The sequence below is a fragment of the Protopterus annectens genome, chromosome 14.part0 (assembly GCF_019279795.1).
Source record: "Protopterus annectens isolate FY-2018-M chromosome 14.part0, PAN1.0, whole genome shotgun sequence".
Classification (NCBI taxonomy): Eukaryota; Metazoa; Chordata; order Ceratodontiformes; family Protopteridae; genus Protopterus; species Protopterus annectens.
In genome coordinates this window covers 745,771,416-745,798,915 of record NC_056748.1, presented here as the reverse complement: position 1 = coordinate 745,798,915, position 27,500 = coordinate 745,771,416, and positions in this window count along the sequence as shown.

Here is a 27,500-nt window from a genome sequence, read left to right as displayed (position 1 = left end):
CATATGTGTAAGGACACTACAGATGTGCTTCCCCAGGTTCATGGATGACTACTACTGACAATGTGCTCTGACTGGCCACTGCTGTGGTGAAGTTTAATAATTGTGACACCATGGAACAAGCAAAAAGACCTAAGGTGTTAAGACTGAAAAGAACATTACACTGTTTTACATTTACTTGATGGCAGAAGACCACAACATCTATTTAGGATGCCCTTCAAGTGCATTTAATGCTCTTACTCCCCTACATCTTTCTCTCTTTTCACCCTCACAGTTTTTCTACCTCAACTATGGCCTATTATTATCATCATGGATTTTGTCTCCATAGCACATTCTAGTTGTACTTTTCAAGGTCCACAGCCAAATGTACCTTTGTACCTTCAGTTAATAGCTGCTCTGTACAATGTGCTCTCTGTGCCTCCACAAACATCTTCTACCTTCCCTTTTCAGGGTGACACCTCTATATGTCCCTGACATAAGCATGTGCACATATATAACCCAAGTCTTCATCTGTTATTGTTTTCAAGCAGAACAGCTGAAATTCCTCTTTTCTCTAGTTATACGTGCTCTGAACTGTGCCTGGCAGAGCAAAGGTAGAATTACTAAAGTGTTGATTGCATTTCACAGATGAAACACTTCAACATTCTACCTGCTGCTAGCACCACTCTCTCACTGCTCTCCTGGTTATCCAGAGCAGGATTGTTTAGCACCCTCAGATCCATTTCCTCCCTTGTTGACACCCATCCCACCCCCTTACAACTAGATTTGTTGCAGTCTGTGTGGATTTGTCTGCAATGTACCTCAACTACCACCTCTCTTTCAGGTTGGGCTGCTTTTCCAATCCTTCCTTGTACTTACCAGTTACCAGCAAAAACACTGCTCATGTTCTGTACTCTAACCAATATGCCTGCAATGGTTTACGTTAACCTAAACTATATCAATTTTATGGAAACATACTTTGACCTACCTTTACAGGTCAGACCACATCAAAGCAGAGCTGTTTTCAAATCAGTCTTGCAGTGCTCACACTGCAGTTGTACCCAATCATTCTTCTTTTCTAAAATGAAAATTAATATTTTCTCCATCAAAGCAATTTTCCCATCATTTTTATATTCAATGGTACAAGACCAAATTTTGCTTTTCTGCAATCATATTAATATGCTAAATGTTGATCCTCCATGATTACAATTGCAAAGCAATTTTTATTAGTTCCATTCATTAAAACGCTTCATTTCCCCTATCGGCATTAATTCTACAATGCATGACACTGTGTATGTAGGCTGTATTAGCTTTATATAAACCAGTAAAGAGGAAATGGTGTTTCTTAAGCAATGAAGAATGTGCTGCAGGATGTTATTTGTCCATTACAGAATGTATCAAACTGATATCTGAAACATGTAAAATATAGTAAAATATTCCTATTTTTTTGTATGGCAAAATATCTTTCTGGTTTACTATTTGTTCTACCATGCACAACAAAGCTTCGTATTCATCAAAACACAGCCACTCTGGTTCTGTTGTGCATGGTATAACTGTGGACTGCCCTACTTCTAAGGTGAACACTATCAGGAGAATAGCTCTTGTCAAAGTTCAAAACAGTATTCCTGTCTGCTGTTTCTCTAATATACAGTATAGCAAAGTGATGCTTATAAACGTCAAATAAAATTATGTTTTCCTCGTGCTTAGATTGGCAAAATAACTTTTTCTGTACACCCGTTAGTCTTACTTTGCACAGCAGTGCTTTCTCTTCAATGATACAATGCCATTCTCTTATGTACAGCACAGCTGCAGGCTGAGATAGTTCTCTGGTGCACAGACAAGACACTTATTTTGTAAATAATTATGATAACATTGCTGTATGTTGCTTTCCCATAATGTAGTACATCGTGTTGTTTGCAATCATGTAAAATAAAGTGAACTATTTCTTTTGCTTATTAGAATACAATAAAACATTTTGTCCTCCATATCTTGTGCAAAACATACCTTTCCATTCAGCATGCAATGCTGTTCTATTTTGCACAGCATAGTTCTAGAATCTAGATAATTTTCTTGGATGTTGTTACCCGTTACATAGCGCACCATGGGAGGCTTTAAGAAATGTGCAATGAACTATTCCTACTCTCCTTTTGTTGTAACTCACACAGCTTTGCATTCCACTATATAGTGTTATTCTACTCTTCAAAGCTCAACTGTAGGCTGCATTTGTTATGCAGTCATGGCACACACAGAATAGTGCTACCCATATATCAACATGTTTCTATATGCTGCTTCCCATTATGCATTGTACCAAACGTCAAATAAAGTACCTAGTCAATTGTACCTAGTCAAATGAAGTGAAATAGAAAGTGAAATGTTCCTCTTGCTTACACTTTGGTATAACTTGTCACTAGTGCCATCAAATGTCAGATGTTGTACCAAACGTCAAATAAAGTACCTAGTCAATTGTACCTAGTCAAATAAAATGAAACAGAAAGTGAAATGTTCCTCTTGCTTACACTTTGCTATAACTTGTCACTAGTGGCCATCAAAAACAGTGCTCATCAAAAAAATTGGCTATAATGTATAGGTATTATGCATCACAGATTATTACTTCCCAGTAAAACATATTGCTATATGTTGTTTCTCCATTAATTACTGCATCAAATGATATTGGCAAAAAACAGATATAACATGCTATCATCTGACAACTGTTGAGTGTAACCTTTTGAAATATATGTTCATCAAGAGGAGTTACCTAAAGGGACTTGTTAACCAGTTGATTAGAAAGGTGTATACGAAAAGGAATGATGGAGTCTTTAGACCACTTCTGTTTGGGGCCCAGGGTGGACATCAACGGCATGTAGGTGAGACATTACCACATTTTTCTGGTTGTATTGTCAGCCAACCAGGGGAGGATCCTTTGATTCCTCATGAGGGGCATACCATCTCAGTCACTTCAGTTACTTTAGCTGATGTTTCAGTGAATGTGAGGTCACCGCGATCACAGATGGGAGTCGGTATTAACCTTGGGTTTATTACTACTTTTTCATTGGATGCACCCCTAATTAGATCCATTTTAATTAAGAATTGGTGCTTCTTACATGAGGACATGACCATTAGAGATAGAGTGGGGGATGAGCCCAAGGTGGGTTTAGGAAGGGCTGGAATTTGAAAGCAATAGTGGAAGGCTGTATGTCCCTCCACCATTCCCCTTATCCTGGTATGTTGTTGCCATTTTTGTAAACATATTAAAACTGTTAATACCTTCAACGTACGTAACCAACCTTATTCTGTCAAAGAAAGATTTAATTGTGATTCAAAAGGGATTGTTTACTTGGGTACTTTCCAAAACTGTCCCGCATTTTATATCGGTAGGACAGATAGACACCTGAAAAATAGGATCTATGAACATGTGCATAGTATTGGGAAACTGAATTTAATAATGCCCTGGCTAGCCATGTGAAAATTAACCCTAACCATGAATTTTTGTTTATGGCTATAGAGAAGGTTGACTTGGATGATAGGGGAAACCATTATCATTGAGGCTTGATGAGAAAGAATTATCCTGGCAGCTTAGACTTAATGCACATGCCCCCCCCCCCCCGCGACTCAGTGACAGTTTATCCATTAAATGTATTCTCATGCTGAAATCTTTGGCTAGGTAATATTTGTTTAATCGTGTATATTGTTCATTATATTGTATTGTACTGTGTGAATGTATGTATGTTTGTATGGATGGAATATGATACACACACATATATATAATTTTGTGCATATATGTATAAATGTGTGATTTTATATATATATATATATATATATATATATATATATATATATATATATATACACGTTTACATTATTTAATATACATTTATATATTTTTTCCTATGTTGGTTTTTTACAAATTTTTCATATCCGATGGTGCTTTGGTAATGTATTTTGTGTTTTTTGCATTTTATGTTTTTATATATAAATGTATTTAACTTTTTATACAAATTTGGGTATTTAGCTTTAAATGTGGGTAGATTGTAGACTCATATTTGATGATGTCATTGACGGTTGCCTATTTAAAGTGATTTGTTCTTTTAACTTGTTTGCCTGAAGAAGTTTGCTAAATTAAGTAAACAAAAGCGCTAACTTTACCTCACTTGTGGTTTGTTTTCTTCATTTGGGGATTTGCAGTTCAGTTTGTGTTTGCTTTTGTGCTTTGTAGGTTTAATATGGAGAACGAACCTACTCCTGGGTCGCAAGTGCTATTTCCCAGCATGAGCCTTACTGCTTCTACTGGCTCTGAAGTTATTGGGAATTTGATTGTATTGATACAGATTTTAACTCAATGTGTTGACGGCTTATATAGCCAAATCAGTGGAACTTCTTTGAAACCTTCAGAGGCTACAGTTTCCACCCACCCTTCAGGATCGCAGGATCAAGGGGCTCTTCCCATTGCCTCTGCTTCTTCCACCAACCTAGGCAATCCTGGCCTAAGGGCATCATCGGACTTTCATCATCCTTTTAATGGTTCCTGTCAGCCGAGCAGTCCACATCAAGGACCTGTGAGTATGCTTTCTACAGTACCTTGTTTGAATGATTGGTTCAAGGAGCCAGTTTTACTTGGAACTGCTATTGTTTCTCCTGATATACCAACAGGCCCATCTGGGGAGACTAGGAACATTATTGTTGACAATTTGAAGTTGTTTGACCTCAAGTTGTTTAAATTCAAGAAACTCCAATTGGAAGTTCAGTATTTGAGGGAATGTGCAAACAGGCAACAGGTCCCTAAGGGGTTAAGGCACTGGCGGTACCCCACTGGACTTGTTTCCAACTCAACTTTTCACATTGAATTATTGCGCCTTTTTGACCGACAGGGTTGTAAATTTTTAGAACTGTTGATTAATGACTATAATTCACAGACTGATGTCCTTAAAACTGAATGTATTCGTCTAGATGCTGATATCCCGGTGGACAATGATTTTGCACGCTATAAATATGAATTTACATGTATTTCCTCTAGTATTGACAGTACTTTGCTCAAAACTAGAGAGACTAAATTAAGGAAGTTGAACAGGGACAAGCACGATTATGAACATGGGTTGGCATACCCCCCACCCCCTATGAATGGATACAGTAAACCTTTAGCCAGTAATGGGAATGGGATTTCTGGGACCAATTCTGCAGATGTTCCATCTCTAGTATCAGGACCATTTGGTCAACTGAATCATATGGATTCTGAAGGAGTAGGCTTTAGGAGAAGTGAGAGGATTTTTAACCAACGGAATCATGTCACTTCTAACAGCACTTCTACTGATGCTCTTATTCATCCTTCTTCATCATAGGATTTTCGGGGAGCTGGTGGCATGAACTCAGGGGGTCAGCAGGGCAACTCACAGCAAGGATGTTGGAAGAAGAGGAAGCAAGAGAACTGGCAGAGGAAGTAGTGGACACTCACCTTGGGTCCGTTGTTATTTGTCCAACATTAGCACATGAGACTACAGTGCAAGTTTTATTCAATAGCACTAAAGACTTTAAAATATTTAATTATTCATGCTTTACACCATCATCTTAGTTGGTCGAGATTCTGGCTAAAGGGTGTACCTTCATGCCCACTGCACGGAGTAATTTGGCCAAAACCTTGGTGAATTTGAAATGTTTTACCAGGAAGCTGAATTTAAATGTTTGTTTGGTAGTTCTAGTAATTTAACCAATGATTTTAGAATTGCCAGCATTTTCAACCCCCCATTGCATACCTCTATTTTGTTGTTTGAGAAATTGTGTGAGAACAATATCAGGCATTTGCTTAATAATAGGTCCATTTATGGTAATTACATCCACAATTTATTTCCAATTGAAAGGGACGTGTTATTTAATTTGAGGCTTGCAGGTAACCGTATATTAAAACCGGATAAAGGTGGGGGGCTTATTTTCATGGACAATGAGGACTATAGTAGGAGGATGCATTAACATTTGGCTAGTAGGGCCTATGAACGAGTGCCCAGAAATGAGATTAATGGGGCTTATCAGCGTATAAGGGGTTTCAGTAATGACCTCTTTATTGATGGGTCTGTGGACATTGATTTGTACCATTTATTGGATATTACTAACCCCGTGGTGCCCGTTATTTTCAGGCTGCCAAAAATACATAAAGATCTTAATAACCCCCCATTACACCCAATTGTGGATGGTAGACAATCAATTACTTTTGGGTGTGCTAAATTTATTGACACCAAACTGAAGTATGTACTTTCAGCTGAGCCTCATATTTGTAAAGATTCTTGGACTTTTTTGAAAGCCATCAATGATTTGCCTTACAGCAGTGAGTATAACTTCCTCACAATTGATGTTCGAGATTTATACACTGTAATCCCTCAAGACATCGGGCATAATTGGGTCAGGGATTATTTGTTGGAAAAACAAGTGGATGGTCCCACTATCAAGTTGATTGATTATTTGTTGGACTTGGTGCTCAGTAACAACGATTTTATTTTTAATAAAGAATTTTATTTACAAAAACCTGGAATTACCATGGGCTCTCCCTGTGGTGCCACCTTTGCTAATACTGTGATGGCATACTGGGAGAAAATGTTTCTATTCAGGGATGTAACCTTCCAACATAGGGTGGTCTGGTACACCCATTATTTGGATGATATTTTTATTATTTGGAAAGGTGACATGCCCATGGCATCAGCTTTTGTTGAGCATATCATGACATTTACCAATTTTCTGGAGTTCACTTGGGATTTCTAAAATGATAAAATAGTTTACTTGGACGTTGAACTTATTAATGACAGATCTAATGGGAGATTTCTTTCTAAGATTTTTAAGAAATCTACCTACTCCAATACCTTCCTACACTATACCAGTTCCCACCCCTTTTATCAGAAAAGGGCGGTTGTCAAGGATCAGCTTGTTAAGGCAGCCAGAATGGTGTCCCTTGATTCTGAGTTCCAGGTTGAGTGTAACCTTTTGAAGGATATGTTCATCAAGAGGGGTTACCCAAAGGGACTTGTTAACCAGTTGATTAGAGAGGTGTATATGAAAAGGAATGATGGGTTCTTTAGACCACTTCTGTTTGGGGCCCAGGGTGGATATCAAAGACATGTAGGTGAGACATTACAGGCCCAGGGTGGACATCAATGACATGTAGGTGAGACATTACCATATTTTTCTGGTTGTATTGTCAGCCAACCAGGGGAGGATCTTTTGATTTCTCATGAGGGGCATACCATCTCAGTCACTTCAGCTACTTTAGCTGATATTTCAATGAATGTGAGGTCCCCACAATCACAGGTGGGTGTTGTTATTAACCTTGGGTTTATTATTACTTTTTCATTGGATGCACCCCTAATTAGATCCATTTTAATTAAGAATTGGTGCTTCTTACATGAGGATACGACCATTAGAGACAGAGTGGGGGATGTGCCCAAGGTGGTTTTTAGGAAGGGCTGGAATTTGAAAGCAATAGTGGAAGGCTGTATGTCCCTCCACCATTCCCCTTATCCTAGTATGTTTAAATGTGGATGTTGCAGTTTTTGTAAACATATTAAAACTGCTAATACCTTCATGGTACATAACCAACCTTATTCTGTCAAAGAAAGGTTTAATTGTGATTCAAAGGGGGTTGTTTACTTGGGTACTTGCCAAAATTGTCAAGCATTTTATATCGGTAGGGCAGAGAGACCCTGAAAAATAGGATCAATGAACACGTGTATAGTATTGGGAAATTGAATTTAAATAATGCCCTGGCTAGGCATGTGAAAATTAACCCTACCCATGAATTTTTGTTTATGACTATAGATAAGGTTGGCTTGGATGATAGGGGGGACCATTATCGTTGAGACTTGATGAGAAAGAATTAGCCTGGCAGCTTAGACTTAATGTACATGCCCCGCCCCCCCCGGGACTCAATGATAGTCTATCTATTAAATGTATTCTCAAGCTGAAATCTTTGGCTAGGTAATATGGGGCCCCCATTTAATTGTGTATATTGTTCATTATATTGTATTGTACTGTGTGAATGTATGCATGTTTGTAGGAATGGAGTGTGATACACACACATATATATAATTTTGTGCACATTTTTATATATATATATATATATATATATATATATATATATATATATATAAAAGTATGATTATATATTTATTTATATATATATATATATATATATATATATATATATATATATATACACATTTACATTATTTAATATACATTTATATATTTTTTCCTATGTTGGTTTTTTACAAATTTTTCATATCCGATGGTGCTTTGGTAATGTATTTTGTGTTTTTTTGCATATTATGTTTTTATATATAAATGTATTTAGCTTTAAATATGGGTGGAGTGTAGACTCATATTTGATGATGTAATTGTTGGTTGCCTGTTTAAGTGATTTGTTCTTTTAACTTGTTTGTCTGAAGAAGTTTGCTAAATTATGACTATTTGTAGCTACCTGTTAATTGTTATGTTATCTGTGTCTGAACTCTTACTTGTAATTAAAATTGTTGTTTCTGTGGAGCTTTTCTCCCAGGGCCTCCAATGAAAATGGGCCCCCAAGCCCAGTGAACCTCCCCGGTAATCAAACTGAAATAAATAAATAAATAAGTAAACAAAGGCGCTAACTTTACCTCACTTGAGGCTTGCAGTCGTTTGTTTTCTTCATTTGGGGATTTGCAGTTCAGTTTGTTTGTTTTTGTGCTTTATAATGTATAGGTATTATGCATCACAGTTTATTACTTCCCAGTAAAATAAATTGCTATATGTTGTTTCTCCATTAATTACTGCATCAAATGATATTGGCAAAAAATAGACATAACATACTATCATCTGACAACTGTTAGAAATGTTGTACTACCTAGCATTACATGTTAATGGTTGCAAAGATTAAATCTTGTTTAAGAATAGACATCACAGATTAATATTTGTTTATCATTTGTTGTATATTGCCCTCACATTAAACTGAAAACAAAATTACACTTCCGAACATTGAAGATAAAGTAAAATGTTCCCCTTGCTTATATGTGCATACTTGGAAACATGTAAAACAAAGGGAAACATTTCTCTTTCTTACTCTAATCAACTTGTCAGTACTACATAAAAAGACATATGCTTGCCAAAGTATAGATATTGCTTTATGTTGTTTCCCACCAGGCTACACAGAAACACACTTCCCCATTGAAACTATGTATATTAATTCATCCTTAAATGGTGCATCAAAATAACATTTGTAAACAAAAGTATCACATAATAATCCGTCACCAAAACCATAGTACTGTAGCTGGCTTTCCCATTGTGTGTCCACAAAATATCTAGAGACATTTAAAAACTGTGAAAAGGTCCTTTTTCTTCTATTAGTACTGGTCATTACAGAACAGCACTTATCAAACTAACCCATGGAACTACATGGTGGTTCATATTAAAAATGTAACCACATCAGGCAGTATAAAACAGGAAGCAGCTGTCTCAGTATAATTGATAATCAGTCTTCCGTGTTCCAGTAGTGTTCCATTTCTCAGGAGGCATGCATGCCAATAAAACCACTGGTGACAGTCGCAAGCATACTCAAATGTATGTCTTTGAATGAAATGTACTGATGGCACTATATACGGATTTGCAAGGCATTTATCATATAAGCAAATTTTATCTTTCTCTGTACTCTGGCTAAAAATCTTAGTGTCAAAAAGTGTCTGTATAGTTAATACTAGAGACTTGAGTAGGTGCTGCTTTTATAGATATACTTAATAATTATAATGGCAACAATGGTATTTGCAACTTGCTGCATTCAGCACACACTGAGTCTTTAGTAATTCCATCACCATCACTAGTTCAACAATTAAAGGGACATCTTTCAGTCTGACAGTGCCATTAAATCTGGAGTAACTTCATACTCTGACATTTACCAAAACCTGTTGTTAAATACTGTTACAGATTACATTTCTTGAATACATGCATATTTATCTGCAAGAAACTAATGCTCTTTTCTTTGCTAAACTATGACATCAGAAATTAAAAACTTGAGAAGAAATTTCTTCTCAGGTTTCACTTAATTTCTGTGTAAATGATTGCTGTTGGGGTGGCTTCTTACATAGACAAAATAAGTTTCCCATCCATTTCTGTTTTACTCTGCATGACTATACTTTCAAGAGTACAGTGCTATTCTGTTGTGCATAACAGACTTGTAAGCTGTATTATTTCTATGGTGCTTAGCACAGGCAAACTAGTCAAATAATTCCCACATTACTTTATATTGCTTAACTAGTACATAATGCACCATGTTTGCAAACATGCCAAAAATTTGAAATTTTCCTCTTACTTATACAAGTAGAATAAGTTTCTCATTGCTGCCTGATCTATTACTCTCAGAAAAGCTTTCAATTCCAATCAGCAATTCAATAATTATTCCACCACAAACAGCATAGTAGGAAGCTGTAATAGTTCTATAGTGTACAGCAGAGTCAAAACTGCAGATTTATAAACAATCAGGACCATCTTCTCTCATCGGTTTTACTGCACATAGTCCAGCTTTCTATTTAGCCTTCTATTTAATAATGTAGTGCTCTGTTGCAGGCACATATCAGAGTTGTAGACTGCATTAGTTATATGGTGCATAGGACAGATAGGTACAAATAACCACCATGTATGGGAAACCAGTAAAACTTGGGGAGAACTGAAGCTCAAATGATCCAGACTCCACTAGAAAAACAGCCAGCACCACAAATCAAAAACCTGCAGGTTGTAAAGCCTTTATTTCCTCATTTACATAGGAAGTCAATGATGCAGTATCTTCATACACCTCCCTGTCATTTGTTCAGGTATAAAACCCAGCTGCTCATTGTAGTGTAATGCTTATGCCAACAATGTTATAGCCAATATTTTAACCAATACACCTCCAATACACAACAAAATCCCTCTATTTTTTCCTTGTCTCCAGTGCCTACAAAAGCTATTACTAAACTCCTAAAAAAACTTAAACCAGCCACTCTGGCAGCTGACAAACTTCCCGCTGATTTCCTTCAACTTTCAGCAGAAACCATTGCCTATTCCCATAGCCGGCCTTAGGTATAGGCTAACTAGGTGGCTGCCTAGGGCACCGCTCAAGCAGGGAAGCTTTTCTGGTATTTATTTGGTGTAGGTAGACCAGGATGAGGGCACCAGGTGGTGTGGGAGAGCACCGTGGAGCCCTTTTGCCTAGGGCACTGGTTGACCTAAGGCTGCTCCTGCCTATCCCATGTCAATCCTCATAAATAGATCAATATCTGAATGCAAAGTACCTGACTTGTGGAAAATATCCCATATTATTCAAATCCACAAAGGCGGTAACTCCCTTGAGCTCACCAACTACTGCCCAATCGCAATGTTATCACCTTTACCAAAAATACTAGAGAGAGTAGTACATTCACAGCTAATGCAATACCGCCTGATACGTAACCTTGTATCTAAATCTCAACATGGCTTTCGACCCTCCCATAGAACCACAACAGCACTACTGTCATATACCAACATAGTCAACAACCATAGAAACAACTGACTTTTCGTATCCTCTGCATTCTTAGACTTATCTAAAGCCTTTGACAAGGTTAACCACAGCATGCTTCTCGAAACTCTATCTACCCTTAACATAAACTCCTCCACTACATCATGGTTCAATAGCTATTTATCAGGCCGTCAGCAAGCAGTTCTTTGGCAAGAGCAACTGTCCTCCCTTCTACCTGTATCCATAGGAGTCCCTCAAGGTTCCATACTTGGTCCTTTACTATTCTCCCTGTTTACAAATCAGATATCTGCATCCTCACTCTCTGCCTCCATAGTGCAATATGCAGACGACACCACCATTATATGCACCGCCCCCACCTTAAGCAAACTTCAAACAATAACACAACATAACTTTACTTTTGCTGAATCATGGTTTTCTAACATTAAAAAAAAAACTAATTCTCTTCAGCCCTGGTAGATCTCCTCTGAACAATGATTTCACCATAAACTCCAAGGACAATACCACAATCACCCCAACAACACACACTAAACTACTAGGTGTAGCAATTGATAATCCTAAATTCGACATGCACATAGCCCAAACAATCAAAAAAGTAAACAAAAAGCTTGGTCTCCTGTACAGGAACAAATAATTCATGACCAATTATACCAAAGCCACTATTGCAAAAACTCACCTCTTATCAACCCTCCTTTATGCCTCCCCACTCTTGACTAATCTTCGCCATATTGAACTAAAAAAAATGGAATCTTGCTATAACAAGATTGCCAAGTTTGCTAGAGATGCCTCTAATAGATTCCATGACTGTCTTTCCCTCAAACAGCTCAACTGGCTTGAGATGCCCCAACTATTTCTTATTAATCAACTCTCTATAGCTCACAAACTGTACTACCTCCCTGACAAAACTCCAGCACTACAAGACCTAACACAGCCCTAAACCACCACCCGAGCCTTAAGATCCACCAACCAAAATCTCATAAATGTCATCAAACATAGAAATGAAGCTGGTAAATCTCTCTTTGCCTGCACGATAGCCAAAATCTGGAACTCACCCCCAAATCACATAACTTCTACAAGCTCTGCTTCACAATTTAAAAAACTTCTCAAAACCCACTATTCCGACAACTGGCTTTGCCCATGTGACTCCCCAGGCAAATCCATTCATTGCAGTGTTGCAAGGATTTCTGCTAAAGATCACCTGTTAGTCCCCCTAACCTCTTGAATACTTATTCTTACCTATCATATAATCTGTCCTATTGAACTCAGAAAAAAATAAATTAATTAAAAAATATATTTTTGCTGATATGGATTCTTATGTGTATGCAGAAATGTAAAATATATTTTTATATGTCTATTTGTATGTCTTAATGATATGCTTATGTATTTGATATGTATTTGTACACACATTCAATGCTTATGTACTATTGTGTTAAAGTGGAGCGTTTCTCCCCGGGCCTCCTCTGAAAATGGGCTTGTGTCCAGTCAGACTTTCCTGGTTATCAAATGTAAAATAAATAAAAATAAAATTAAAAAAAATAAATAAAATAAAATTTATACCCGTGATAGCCACAGACACTGGGTGATAGCTTAAATGGAAAACTGAGGCATTACTTTGCAATATGATGTCAGCATATAATGAGGCAGTCACTTCCAAGAATGGATTAAAAACTCGTGCAGGAATGACAAGTAAGAATTCAGTGATTTCCATAAGGAAGTAAAGTATCAGACTATCAAGTCTGAGGGCTTTAGCCCTTGCTCTTGTCTTTTGTAGGAGCACACCAGGTCCCCAGTGATTAAGTTCCAGATGTAAAGCAAGTAGGCTTTCCAATGTGGAAGAAGGGAATAGCAGCTCTATTGAGCAACTCAAAGGCTGGCAAAGGAGACCCCCTGCCCTGCTTTGTAAAAGAACTGTAGAAACTAGAAACATTCCTTAATTTAGAATTGTGAGTGGAAACCCCAGGCCTCAGCTTTGATACAGCCCTCTCTTTGTATCCCCTCCCACTCCTGTAGTGTTTTACAAAAAGTACCCTTCAAATGGTTGCAAGCTTGAATTTTGGCTACCAGAAACTCATCCTTACACTGGGTCCCCTTTAGTTCATCTCCAATAAATTACCTACTTTATTACCCTTGCTGGTGATGTAAGTTTGTTAATTTAGACTGGAGTAGATTTTCACTCCTCCTCTTCAGGATTTGTTAAGAAATCCTAAAACCAGAGCGTCACCAACAGTGCTCACGTTAACAGGACTACTTGCATGACAACTGTGGGTAAAGGCAGGGAGCTAAAAGGAATGTTTGATCTTATCTACTCAGTAATACAGTCCGTATACAAAATATTATTTTCTAATTTGTTTCATTGTAAAATATTAAGGTAATGGCTGCCATGGTAATCTAATATTTGTTTCAACCAAGTTTTTCCTCCATAATGCTTGGTTGTGTACCCACTATAAGGTATCCTGTTGCTTTTTTAGTTTTTTTCAGAGTCCATTTAGCTCCCTGAGCTAGCACTTTTCAGTATCTCTAGAGACAATGTGGCTATTTTCGTTATTTACTCTGATTTTTTGTTAGTTGCAATGTCTTAATCAGGTCTTAATCAGGTCTTCATGGTTCCATGTTTGCATTGTCTAGAATAAATGTCATATTAGTTTTTTTTTAATAAAGTACACAATTTTTTTTTAACTCCAGGCACCCTTCCTGCAATCATTCACTTTGTCAGTAACAAGTGTAAAGTTTTGCCTTCTTGTTACTGATGCATTTCAGCACATGCATCTCTAAACGGCAACAGTTTTTACAATATCGTGTATCAGGTGCTGCAAAGAAAATTCAAACAATGACAGGCTTCAAGAAAAAAACGAAGTATGTATGTCGATATGCACATCTTTCTTGATTAGCTAAGGGAGTTGATTTGCAGACACTTTTCAGCCAGTAACCAAGCAAAATGCAGTAAAGCAATAGAACAAATCTGCAACTTCAAGTCATGTACATATAATGTTATGAAAATAGCATCTGCATGTAGTGCTCAAACTGTAAATTAGAGACAATAAAGAACAAGTACTGAGTACATTAAAAAATAATTAGAAAATGATTGTTGTAAGTACAAACTGAATTAAATGGGAGAAAAAATGGTTAACCAATGGAGTGAAAGCGCCTGCAAAAATAGTTTTACAAATGATTTATGTTTTATAACTTAGGAGGCCTTTTCTAAAGTGAAGAAGACCTGAAATATTTCCAATAACATGTGCAAGTGAATTCCAATTTTCTAGAGTAAGTCTGTGAAAGGTACAGTTGACAGTTCCAAGTAGAAAGTGTGGTGTGCCTAGGGTGTACATACATGCTTGGTGAGCCTGAAAGGAATAATGGTTAGTATTAATAATTTATGAGAAAGAGGTAAACAAAAGAATACAGTAAGCATTTAAAAGAGTATATTTAGACAAGAAATGTTGACATTTTGCTAATCATAAAGATATTTGTGGAATTAGGTAGTAAGCAGTCATGGTTCTCAAGTTTGAAATTTTAATACCTGCAAATTTTGTTCAATTTTTTATTTTTATTTTTTGAAGTAAGACAGTTGCAATAGTTTCTAAGATAAATAAGTAGCAGTGAGTATCTTAGGTTAGAGATAAGAATATTTTTAGTTAAGGACTTCTCTGCATGGTGAAGTAACAGTTGATAAGGAGCTAAATTGCCAATTATCCATGTTTATTAGAGAAAAGTACTAGTATTTGGTAAATGGTGAAGGTAAATGGGTTTGCAGAAAGACTTCAAAAACTCAGGTAGAGATTGAAATCAGAAGGATATTTCTGAAATCCAACATTTCTTTTTAGGTGGCATTTAATTAAAGTAGATTAATGTATAGGAAAAGTGCTCTGATATGGAACACAAATACCTGACAACAATGTACAGATGTCTTTAAACAACAAAGGCTTAACACTGTTCCTTAAACACATTATTATATGGTAAGCTAGCATGAAACTTTCACCATGTTTAATTTATTCCCTATGGAGAAAGATGGAAAAGATGATAATTAACCAAATAAGAATATAGGAAGACTGCTGAAATTGAATTCAGAAAAAAACAAGTCAAACCAAGCAAGAAAAAAAGCTAATTTTGGAGTTAAGAGATAGTGAAGAGAAAAAGAATGTTAGTAGGTGAGCCAACTTATTAAAAACAGTGTATTCCAATGACATCACTTAGCAGTGAGGTCTGTTAGAGTACTTTGCATACCATTTTGGAAGGGGGATCTATAAGAGGATCCCCAACATTGTTTAGAATCATTATCATGCTAGTCATGATGAGTACCAAAATTCAATAACAGCAAACCTTAAGTAAGGATTTAAGCATCCTTAAACTTAAAAAAAAAACAGAAATGTATCTAGTTTTTAGGCCAAAGGTATGAGATGATCAGTCACAATAATGTACCTTTATGAACTAGAATTACATCGACCCAATAAGCAGTCTAATCTCCCAAAGAAAATACCCTCCCAAGTCTAATGTTTGATCCATTGTAATAAAATTACTGCCCTTTTGAGTTTAATTTGAAGAGTAACTATTCTATGCTAACATTCTCCTCATGTTTCTAGATATTATGCCAGAAAGCTTCCTCCATCCTTTATGAGACCCTGATAAGGACCATGTAGAAGTATTTTGTTGGCTCTATCAGCATAAGAAAGCCTGTATTTGTTCTACATATGCATACCTTCCCCTCGTCATATGTAGCCAGTTATAGGTGTTAGGGTCATAAGACAATGTGGGGGCAAGCAGCACTATACTGTAAAAAAAGTAACCCCAACTGTGTTTCCAAGGAGACCCCATATTTATAACCAAGAAGGACACCCACTATGTTGCACGCTGAACTGCCATGTTCAATACCTTTACCAGTGTGGAAGGCTGACATCTGAAGGTATGCATGATTCCTCAATCAAGCAAGTAATTGGCAATTCTAATTCAGTATCTGTCCTGCCCGACACATCTGTATTAATGCATGCAAACCCACTTGTCTCGCAGGTACAATAATAACAATGCCAGCAGAACTTGATTTATTCTAACTAGGATGACAGAGAAACAATTAGTAGCAGAAAGAGGCCTGGGTCACTACCAGTGGAATACCTGAGAGAAAACCTCTGAAGTAGTACATAAATATTTTAAGAACAAAAATGTCACCATTTTCAAAAAAAATACAAAAACATCTACAGTTTAAATAACTACACCAAATTAGACATAATGTGAAGATATTGGTTAATAACAAATGCAACTTATAAGATAATGATTTCATATTTAGAGAAATTTTAGCATATTTAGAGAAATTAAAGATAAGTTAGTATAACACAAACAAGATTTGCAATATGAAGTGGAACAGGGTTATGGCATATTTAGACAGAGAGTCTGGGGGGAGAAATTGATTGAAGTAAGTAAGTGAGTGAAGAGGGGTAGAAGGGGGAATGAGAAGGTGTAAAGTATGAATAGGCACTTGTTCATATATGGGGGTATAATTTATCCTAGAGCTGAGCAAGAACAAAGACAGTTTTTGGCTAGGAAGTCTTTCAGAATGGTTTTAAAGAACTGGGAGGGTACTGACCTGATGGATACAGGTAAGGAGTTCCAGGCCTCTGCAACATGGCAGGAGTACAGACCACACCCAGTAGATCTGATAGGTGGACACAGAGGAGTTTTCGGTCACTGAATCATAATTAGTGAGTGGGTACATAGTTGTGTAGAATAGTATTTAGTGCGGGACAAGTAGATGAACACTAAATAATTTTATAGGTGAGAAGAAGCTGAGTGCATATTTTAGTTGCTGGAACAATTCTAACCAATTTAAGTTTTTTAGTGCTATACAGCAGTGGATTATGAAAGGAGTATTTGATGCAAATTTAGCCTTTTTATTATAGCATTGTTCAAGTTTGACTTTTTGTGATGTCTGGAGGTTAGTAAGGATGGAAGTACCAAAAAGTAGTGAGAGGAGGAGGTAAGTAGTGACAAAAATAGCTTTAGCTGCTTTAGTGAAAATGTTTTTGGCTCTTTAAGCATCCTTAGTTTTATTTTTATGCAATGTGGTATACACTGGTAGATGATCATCTACTATCATCCCAAATAATTTGCTATTAGAAGTGACTTCAATTGTTGTGCTACTAACAGATAGCTTTTTAAATTTTGCTTTTTCATGACAGAGGGATTTGTGGAAAAAAATAGTGGTGTATTATTTTGGGTGGGGGCTTGAGCATGAGTTGTGGGTTACAAAGCCATGTTTCAGTGGCTGCTAAAGTTTCTTGACTAATTTTTTTGAAGATGTGCTATATTGTTCTGATGTGCATACAGGTATGGAGACAGCTGTGTACTGTATTATGGATGCCTGTTGAGTGAAAGTGTGGAGGTTGTTGGTGAGAATATTAAAGAGGAAGGGACTAATGAGAGAGCCTTTTGGTACACCGGTGATGACAGGGAGATATGGAGAAAGGGTGGAGTGCCATTTTACTGACTGATACCAACCGGATGAGTAGCTTTTGAACCACAGAAGGGTGGGCTGAGATAGACCTAGTGAGTATATTTGAAGTAGAAGTCTGCTGTGACAAACTGTGCTGAAGGCTTTAGACAAGTTTAGAAATAAGGAGGGGGCTAGTTGGCCGTTATCTCTAGCTTTATTAACAGTATCCACAAAGGTTAGAAGTGCAGTGTTAGTACTATGAGAAGGATGGAAGATGCGCTGTGTGGGGGTAGGAGTTCTTCCTGCAGAAGATAGTTAAGCAATTGTCTTTGAATACATTGTTCAAGTATTTTGGACGGGGAGGGGCTGATAAGATTGCTGTAGGTTAAAGTTAGTGATGTCTTTAATTTTATTCTTTATGTAGAGGAATAATGTGCAATTTTTTTTCCAGAGGATGGGAATATGGGAATCCTGGAGTGACCTAATTATAAGGACTGAGGCAGGATAGACAATGCTATTTGCTGCTATTGTAAGGTACTCACTTGGAAGGTCATAAGCTCAAGTAGAGCATTGTTTGAATTTATGTATAGTTTATATAGGATGTGGGCACAGGACTGAAGGTGAAAGTGGATGTGGTGATACATGGCTGTTGGGCAGGGTTTGAATTAAATGTTGGGGAATCCTTGGTTAGGGATGCTATACTATCTATGAAATAAGAATTGAATTCTATTGCAAATTCAAGTGGCAAGTTATTGGGACATGGATTAGGGTTGAATTTTGGGCCAAGATGTAAGAGATCTTTAATGGCTGACCAGAATTTTTAGGGTTGTGTTTACCATTATTCTAAATGTTATTATAGTATAATTTTTTTGTCTTCATTTATTTGCTTTGCTTGCTATTGTGGAGCATTCTGAAGTTATCGAGATATCTTAGTGTTCTATACTTTTGGCATTCTTTCCATGCAGTTTCTCTATCCAGCATTAGGATTCTATTATTTTTTGGATGGCCACATTGCATTATTTGTTTTTAGTCTCTTCCTTCTAGAATGTGCAAGGCTAATTAGGAAAATTGTATTGAATTCATTTACAGTATTATCTAAGGGGAGGATTTTTAGGATGTTCCACTTACTAGATGATAGGGTAGTAATGAATATTCCTGGGTTAAACCTGGACAGGTTGCATGTTGCTTTATAAACATGCTGTTTAAATAAATGTCGGAGATGTCTTGTTGTAGAGATTGGGAAATGGTCACAGAGTCATTCTGTTATTGTACATGTGGTGCTGAATTTGCTAGGGCCTGATACTAGGATCCAGTCTAATACGGAATTGAATGCCTTGTTATAATGTGTGGGACTATTAATTATTTTTGTGAAATCATATTACTTCATGTTGGATATAGGAGAATTAGAGGTAATATCCAACCAGTTGATATTGACATCACCTACTAGTATTTTTTCTTGTGGAACTGTTATGGATATTCACTGTAGAATATCTTCCAGTGTAGCTGTATTGTCACCACGAGGGATGTAAAGAACAGTAATACATGGTTTTTTTTTTTGTTGTTGTTGCTATTTTTTCAAGTAAGTAATAAAAATGCTGTTGAATTGAATTTTGGTATTGGTTTGTTGTAAGGAGAAATGTGGTAGATGTTTGGAAATATTAAAACGACGACTTTCCTCTTTAAACATTCATCACAGATATTATAGCCAAGACATATAATTTTGGAGTTGTTTAAGCCAGGTTTCAGTTACAGCGAGAATATCAGGATTGTGTTGGGTAATCCAGGCATGTAGTTCAGTAGTTTTATTTCTTATGTTTCTAACATTTATGGCGGCAAAAGTTATCCTGTAAACATAAAACATCCCTGGACTTCAGCAATCAAGTACACAATCGGGTCATCCTAAAATCCATCCAGTCATACCTCTCAACTTCTTAGCACAAGACATCTGGACAAAGCCTGATATAATGGGAAGACAAAGGTCCAACAATAGGGACAGATTTTAAATATTGCTCTTATAAACTTATAAAGTTGTTAGTATAACAGAATTTGTGTTAGCTTGCATTTTTCTGAAGGATATGATGTCTGAAACTCAAATGTATGTCATTATTTAGTGACTTCAATCCTTAGTGATTTCATAGAAAACCACACATTTTATGAAGAACAGACCAAAAATATGAGGCAAAAATCTGGACATTCTGTAAAAATCTAGGCAGTTGAGAGTTATGCATCCAGACCCCACAGACTTCAGTTATAAACAAACCAGTGTCTCATAAGTAAGACTCAAAGGATGATAGTGCATGTGAAGCAAAATGACAGCTGGAAAATAGACCATTTTAAACTCAAACACATCAGAATCCTACAACTTTCCAATAGGAAGGAAAGCAGAGAAAGAGGAGTACAAATTATGAAGATCTGGTAGTAATAAAGCATTAGCGACTGATGTGCCTGAATGGACTCAGGATACATGTAATGGATTAGAACTGCCCAACTGATAACTGTTTTTCTGTCGTCCTGGATCAATTTACTATTTATACCCACTACAATACAAGACTGCATTCTTCACTGAAACAATGAGTAAAAGAAAATACATATATCATTGTTTTCTGAGTGACTGGTGTATGGCTGGCCAGGTGTTATTTCCACATACATGATTCCCTCGATGTTCTTTTTCCATGACTTAATTTATTAAGTTTTAAAGTGCGGCTGAAACACCTTAGTTCTTGTGGTTACTGTGCACTTATGTGCCAAGTACTTGTACATTCTCAGGGGATGTGCAATCACTGATATTTAAGTGGGGTGTAGGGACAAAGCCCTTCACACTGGGGTCGGGGCTTCCTCTCCCACAAAAACATTGGTCTGCTGTTATGCAGTGGCGATTTCAGTATTTACATTTTCATCTCCTTTAGAGAACACCTGAGTCCCAAACATGTGATCAGATAAATCAGTTATAAGAGAACCTAAATGGAAAGGACAACAGTAACAAAAGTGGCACCATGAAAAGTACGCAATGAGTACAGAATAAGGATTGAAAGGAGAAAGAACTACAGCAATGACTGGCAAAGCTTCGGAGTTCTTAGAAGACAGCAGGCAATTTCAAGACTAAATTTTAATGCATGTCTCTAGTGCCAGGTAACAACTGAGATCTTTCTACCACTGTGAACCCAAGACATATGTGCTCTTATTGAGCAGTATCAAGGATTAGTTACATGGCAAATCATGTATTCTTGAAAAAAATTGGGAATTTCAACAACCAGATTTTAAGAGATTTAAAAACATTTATAATATCTTTTCTTCCACCAAGCGGAGGCAGATCAATATGTCAGGATAAATGACCCAAGATTGTATCCCTGCTGTGAAATGTTTTAACTTTATAACCCCACAAATCTGGACCTCATACCTTGCCTATATAAGATAGAGAAGCATACAATCTCATCAAATATTCAGTTCAGTTCAGTTTAGAATTCCTTCCAGTCTTGAGAACAAAGGTCTTTCTTAAAACTTAAGGAAGCAAGATATTAAAACCAGAGGTCTAACTCCAAAATGGGGAAATTTTCTTAAAAGCTCCATATCCTCTGTTGTCAATTATACAAAACATTAAAGGTTTTAAAATATAAATTATTTAACAGTATTTGAATAAATTAAATTGATTACAATCCTGAGTGCATTCAGGGACAATCATCACTAATGCTTTATTACTACCAACTCTTCATAATTTGTACTTATCTTACTATGCTTTCCTATAACTCCCACTATAAACATTTGCAAATAATTGTTTGGGCCCAGACTCTTTCCTTTCCTTTGTTTTTCTATTTACCAGCTTTGTTACTTCAGCTGAGAGCCTCGGCATATGAGCTGTCTTACATCCCTAGTGTTTAGGTAATATCTTTTTTTTCTCTCACTGTGCATCACTGTGGAAGCAATTGTCCCCCCCCCGTTAATACCTTCACCTGGAGCCAGGTCTTTTTCCAGCACCACTGCAATCATCACTGCTAGTAAGTGTCCGCTCACCTAATGCCTAAGGCAGAAGTAATGTTAAAGTTTTCCATCACCACACTTGCACTGATTTAAGTATCTTGCAGCTGTTCCTACATTCTTAAAATCCCTAAGCAGTCTTCCAAGTTTATTTTATAGTAATGTGTAATAATGCCTAAGCAATTAATCTCTATTAAAGATGTAATAAAATTTCTTATTCTCAGAGCTCTGTTATCAAATTTAAAAGTGAAAAGTTATGAAAATACATTTCTTCCTTGAAATTGTTCCTCTTAACAGACTCACTACACAATTGTGTTCATGATTAATAAATATGTTCGTGCACAAGCTGGTCTTGGTATTACTCAGTATCTGCTGTGTAGGTGCTTCTATGGGACCAATGTGAAGTAATTAAAAAATGCTATCACCGAGTGTAACCACCTTACTACATGCCAGTTACAAAATATAGGAATAAGCATAGGTATGTTACTGGAATGCGTCTTTGTTGCAGCATCTGTTATTATGGTTAATTTGAGCAGCAGGGTGAAACACTGGTTAAGAACTCTTCCTTACAACTCTAGGGTCTAGAATTCAGTCCTGGACTCTGGTCACGGTCTGTGTGAATTTTGCATGTTCCCCCAACATGTCTGCACGGACGTCCTGTGGGTACTTATCTTACACCAAGATTATGCTGACTGACTAAACTGTGTGCATGTGCGTGTGTGTGTGTGTGTGTGTGTGTGTGTGTGTGTGTGTGTGTGTGTGTGTGTGTGTGTGTGTATACATACATACATATATATCACCACCATATTTATCGACATATTTTTATCTAAAGTTAATTTGACTGATGAGCATTTTTATTGACAGTTAACTTTTATCTAAAATGTTTAAGACAGAGAAAATGGACCAAAAATAATTGTTTTTGCATGAGGGCTTCAACCCCCACACACCCCCTTACTTAAATATACTAACTCCACAGTCACACAACCACAGAAACAGTTAAATATGGACAACTATGATTCACTGTATGTGATGTTTTTCAATTATCTGTAATTGTGTGACTGCAGAGATAGTAAATTTAAATAATGGGGGTGTAGGCGGGTGAAGCTCCATATGGGGGGATATGGATTGCCCCTGCAAAAACTTTTAATTTTGCTGCATTTTCTCTGTCTTAAACATTTTAAATAAAATTAACTGTCAATAAAAATGCTGGTCAGTTAAATTAATTTTAGATAAAAATGTGTTGATAAAAAGTGAGTTAGATAAATTTAACCAAATCCATATATATGGGTTACCTACATATGATCGACAGTCAAAAGACTGACAGCAAAATAGCTAAACTATATCAAAACTGCAAAATGTCTAAATCGCAAAACATCTAAATACAAAATACTGACAAATTTGAACTTGTACTAAGGAATGGTTTATGCCCTTTCCCCACTGTTGTGCGACCTCAGAGTTGGTATATATAATTAGGGGGAGGGGTGCAGGGGAGGCTTGCTCCTTTACAAAAACCATTGACAAAATGTGGTTGATTTTGTCAATGTTTTTGCAGAGAGGTAAGCCCCCTGCCACCCTCATGTGGAGGGTTGCACCCCCACACTCCCTGCTAATTTCATATACCAAATCCATAATCATACAGCAACAGGAAACTTTCCCTAGTATAATTTCAGTTTTGTCAGTATTTTGTATTTAGATGTTTTTACTGAGTAGACGTTTTCAAATATTGATATTTTGTTAAGAGACTTTTGATTGTTGATCATATGATGGTTTATATCATGAGATATATATATATATATATATAGCGGTGGTGGTGCTGCGGTAGCGTTGTCGCCTCACAGTTAGACGTTGCCCGTTCGATTCGCAGTTAAAGCGTCTACTGTGTGACGACATGCGTGAATGGGCGTTCCTTCGTTGAAGGTTGTGCGTTAGGCCCGGCAAGCCAGCATGTAAAACTCTACTGCCAATCATTAGCGGACCGGAGTTCCGCTGTGGCGACCCCTAACCGGGAAAAGCCGAAAGACACACACATATATATTTATATGTATGTATGCATATATATATATATATATATATATATATATATATATATATACACACACACACACACACACACACACACACACACACACACACACACACACGCACACACACACACTCTACCATTGTCTCTGTGGCCCAGATTGCGGTTGAAAAGGGTCATGATGACAAATGTGTTCATCTGGTTACTAGAGGGCGCTGCTTGTCTGCATCCTGCTATTGTTATTCCTCTGCCATACCAGTTGTTAACATAATGGTGACAGATACACAACCAATGATGGACATGCAACATGGTAGTGCCTATAATATAGCAAGGCATTCATGGAAAAATGCAGCATGTCAACTTGGTAATATGGAAAATTTAATATCAATACTAAATTTCTTTACAAGTATGCCATTTGGTATTACTAATAAAACATAGATGAAAACGAAAGAAATAGATATAACTTATGAAGCTTTACAGTTGTAAGCAGTTAGATGTAAACACTACTAAAGTGTTTTAGTTTAAATAAAATAAACCATATAACCAACCTGCCAGGAAAATGGGGATGTTAGTGGGGACAACTCTGCTGTAAATATCGAAGAGTTTTTTCCCTATAAGAGTAACTCATTGCAACCTAATACAGCAATCCTTCTTTGTAACCTTACAAACTGAATATGTACATGCTATGCGTCTGTAGTGCCTGTAACAAGACATCTTTACTATTCTAGTCTCCAAGGTACAAGAACCACGGGCAAAAGAATTTAGTGCCTAGTGGGCCAATCAAAAACACTATGAATATGTAACATTATTGTGTATTTTGGTAGAGGGTTTGCTGTAAACAGAACTTGGAAATGTCTTAATCTGGATGGGTGATCTACAAAGAAGCCTTTTAGATGCTTAAATCTGTGGCGGCATTAAAAATATCTGTTATCTGTATTTGCTGCTTAAGCAGCCATTTTTCTTTCATTTTTACATACTGGTTAGGATCATTTTTGTCTGGCTGTGCTGACTGTACTGCTGAGTTTGGAACTTTACAACTGTGATATATTGCACGCATCTCCTGAGGAAATGTTTTATGTCTCACACATGCTAAAAAAAAGCAATATCTGAAATGGTGGTGGTAGTGAGTGTCATTAACTTACTGCAAATACTTTAAGCTCTTTTGCAGAATGATGCAGAGCTAACCCGATGCTTCGAGTGGTTATATGAAGTAAAAGCTTTTTTCACTTTCGTTAATGATAACTTCAGGAAACGAGTAAAGAAAACAAGGATGGAGAGACACACAGAAAGAGAGACAGAGAAAAGACAACTGTTGATAAAAAGGTGTGGTATTTAAAGTGGTTAGTTTTGCTCTGTTGACAATAAAAATGCACTGCATTAAGAAAAGTGGCTATGTCTGCTAATTCTGTCATGCTGATTACTATACAGCCTACATCTCACATGTGTGAACAAGTATTCCTAGAAGATGGCTGTTAAAGAAGAAACTAGGCCCAGACACACACTGTGAATGGCAAATGTGCTATCTTAGCAAGTTACTGAGTTACATTACTAAATAATCTGTGAGCTTTGTGACATGATTTTTGAGACTTGATGGTTGATACCTGTATTAGTCTGACTTTATGTAATGACAATATGGATTATAAGAATGTTCTAGTGGTACATAAAATCCATCTGTCAGTCAATATAAACCTGAAAGTGAACACTTGCTAGGATACTGAGATTTTTTTTTTTTTTTATTGTTTAAGTGGTGTTCTGCTGCCTCCCAGGGGCAGAACAAAAAACTACAGACTTTAACTTCTACAGATGGAGGAATTGCTTTCTTTGTTGGATATTTAAGTTTTAAGTCAGAAATGTTGTTTCATTAATACACTAATACATTTGCTTGTGAAAGTTCCAGTATCACTGCCTTATTCATATGTAAAACTCAGCAAAAGCACTCATTTTGAAAGGTGGCTTTACTATCAATGCACAGAAACAAAAATATATCTAATTTGCAACTTTTAATAAGAAAGCTGCTTAAATGTCAACATTTCTGCATATGTAGATGAACTAAACTATTTAAAATATGGGCACAGAAGGAATTGCTTGTACTTACTCAAGTAAATAAGAAGCCAATGTACTCCAAGAAAAGCTAGTAATTCAGAAAACATATGAAGGAGCTTTGGGAATTTCAGATTCTGAAGAATCTAAGTTTATTTATTTATTTCAGTCTGATATCTCAGTAAGTGGACTCATTGACAGACCCTTTTCAGCTATGACCCAGGCACCATGATGAAAGGCACAAACAGAAAATTATGCAAAGACTAAAGAATATAACTGGACATTTTGAATATATAGATATATTCTTTTACAGTCTACTTTTTCACTTCTATCATATGGTGAAGTCTATGTCTACTGTAGCATTTATTTAGGCAATACACTTAGGCAGTTTGCCCTTTACATTTGCTTTGTCCCATGGAAAAGGTGTTTGCTATGCAATAAGATATGCATGGATTTGTACATTTCACAATGCTGCATATAACTGACTCATAACAGCTTGATGAAAGTGAAATAGAACTCATCAGCAGCTGCAGCCCCCTTTTTATCCCATTTTCAACATGGGGTCAGGGTATTGTGTTAACTGACGCCATTTCTCTCGATTCAGTGCCGCACTACTGCCTTTTTTGACACTCATGCCTGACTGTCACAGAGCTTCTTTTACACAATCCATCCACCTCTTTGCTGGAAGTCCTTGTTTCGTTTTACCTTCTTCCTGTCTTTCCCAAATCTTTCTCACCAAATTGTCTTCCACTTTTCTGCACATGTGCGCAAACCACCGTAATCTGTCCTCTTTGATCTTTTCTGCAATTGGAGCTACTTTGGCTTCTGGTCTCATGTCCTTATTTCTTCGTCTGTCCCACAGTGTGCATCCTACCACCCTTCTCAGGCACTTCATTTCCATCACCTCTAGCTTCTTCATCTGCTCTGCCTTTACTGCCCAGGTTTCTGTACCATACAGTAGTACTGGTCACACCACTGTCTTGTAGACCTTACTTTTCAGCTTCTTTGACATTCTTCTGTCATAAACTACACCTGAGACTATGCCAGTTGGCTGTAGCCCCTCTGATTCTAGCTTTGGCCTCTTCATTCAGACTTCCCTTCTCTTTAACCACCCTTCATGTTGGTGAAATTTTAGAAATAATCAGTAAGATAAGTCATACGGATGGGGGGGCAAGTACTACTCTTCCCACTATGAGCTGTCAGTAATATGGGACTCAAGATAACAGGATCAGTTGGTTGTAGTTTGACAAAATAGCACTCGCAAGTCAACCATCCAAACAGTAACTGTGTGTCTATATGTGTGAATATTTATAGTGCATATATATGCATGTATATATACATTCACACACACACACACACACACACACACACACACACACACACACACACACACACATATATCTACTGAGTAAACGTATTAGTCAGTTAAATCATATATACATGTGTATGTGTACATGCATGTTGGTGTGAATGCATATATAATATATGTGTGTGCATGTATATATGCATTCACACAAATACACAACACTTATATAGATCTACTGAGTAAACATATTAGCCAGTTAAATTATATATACATGTGT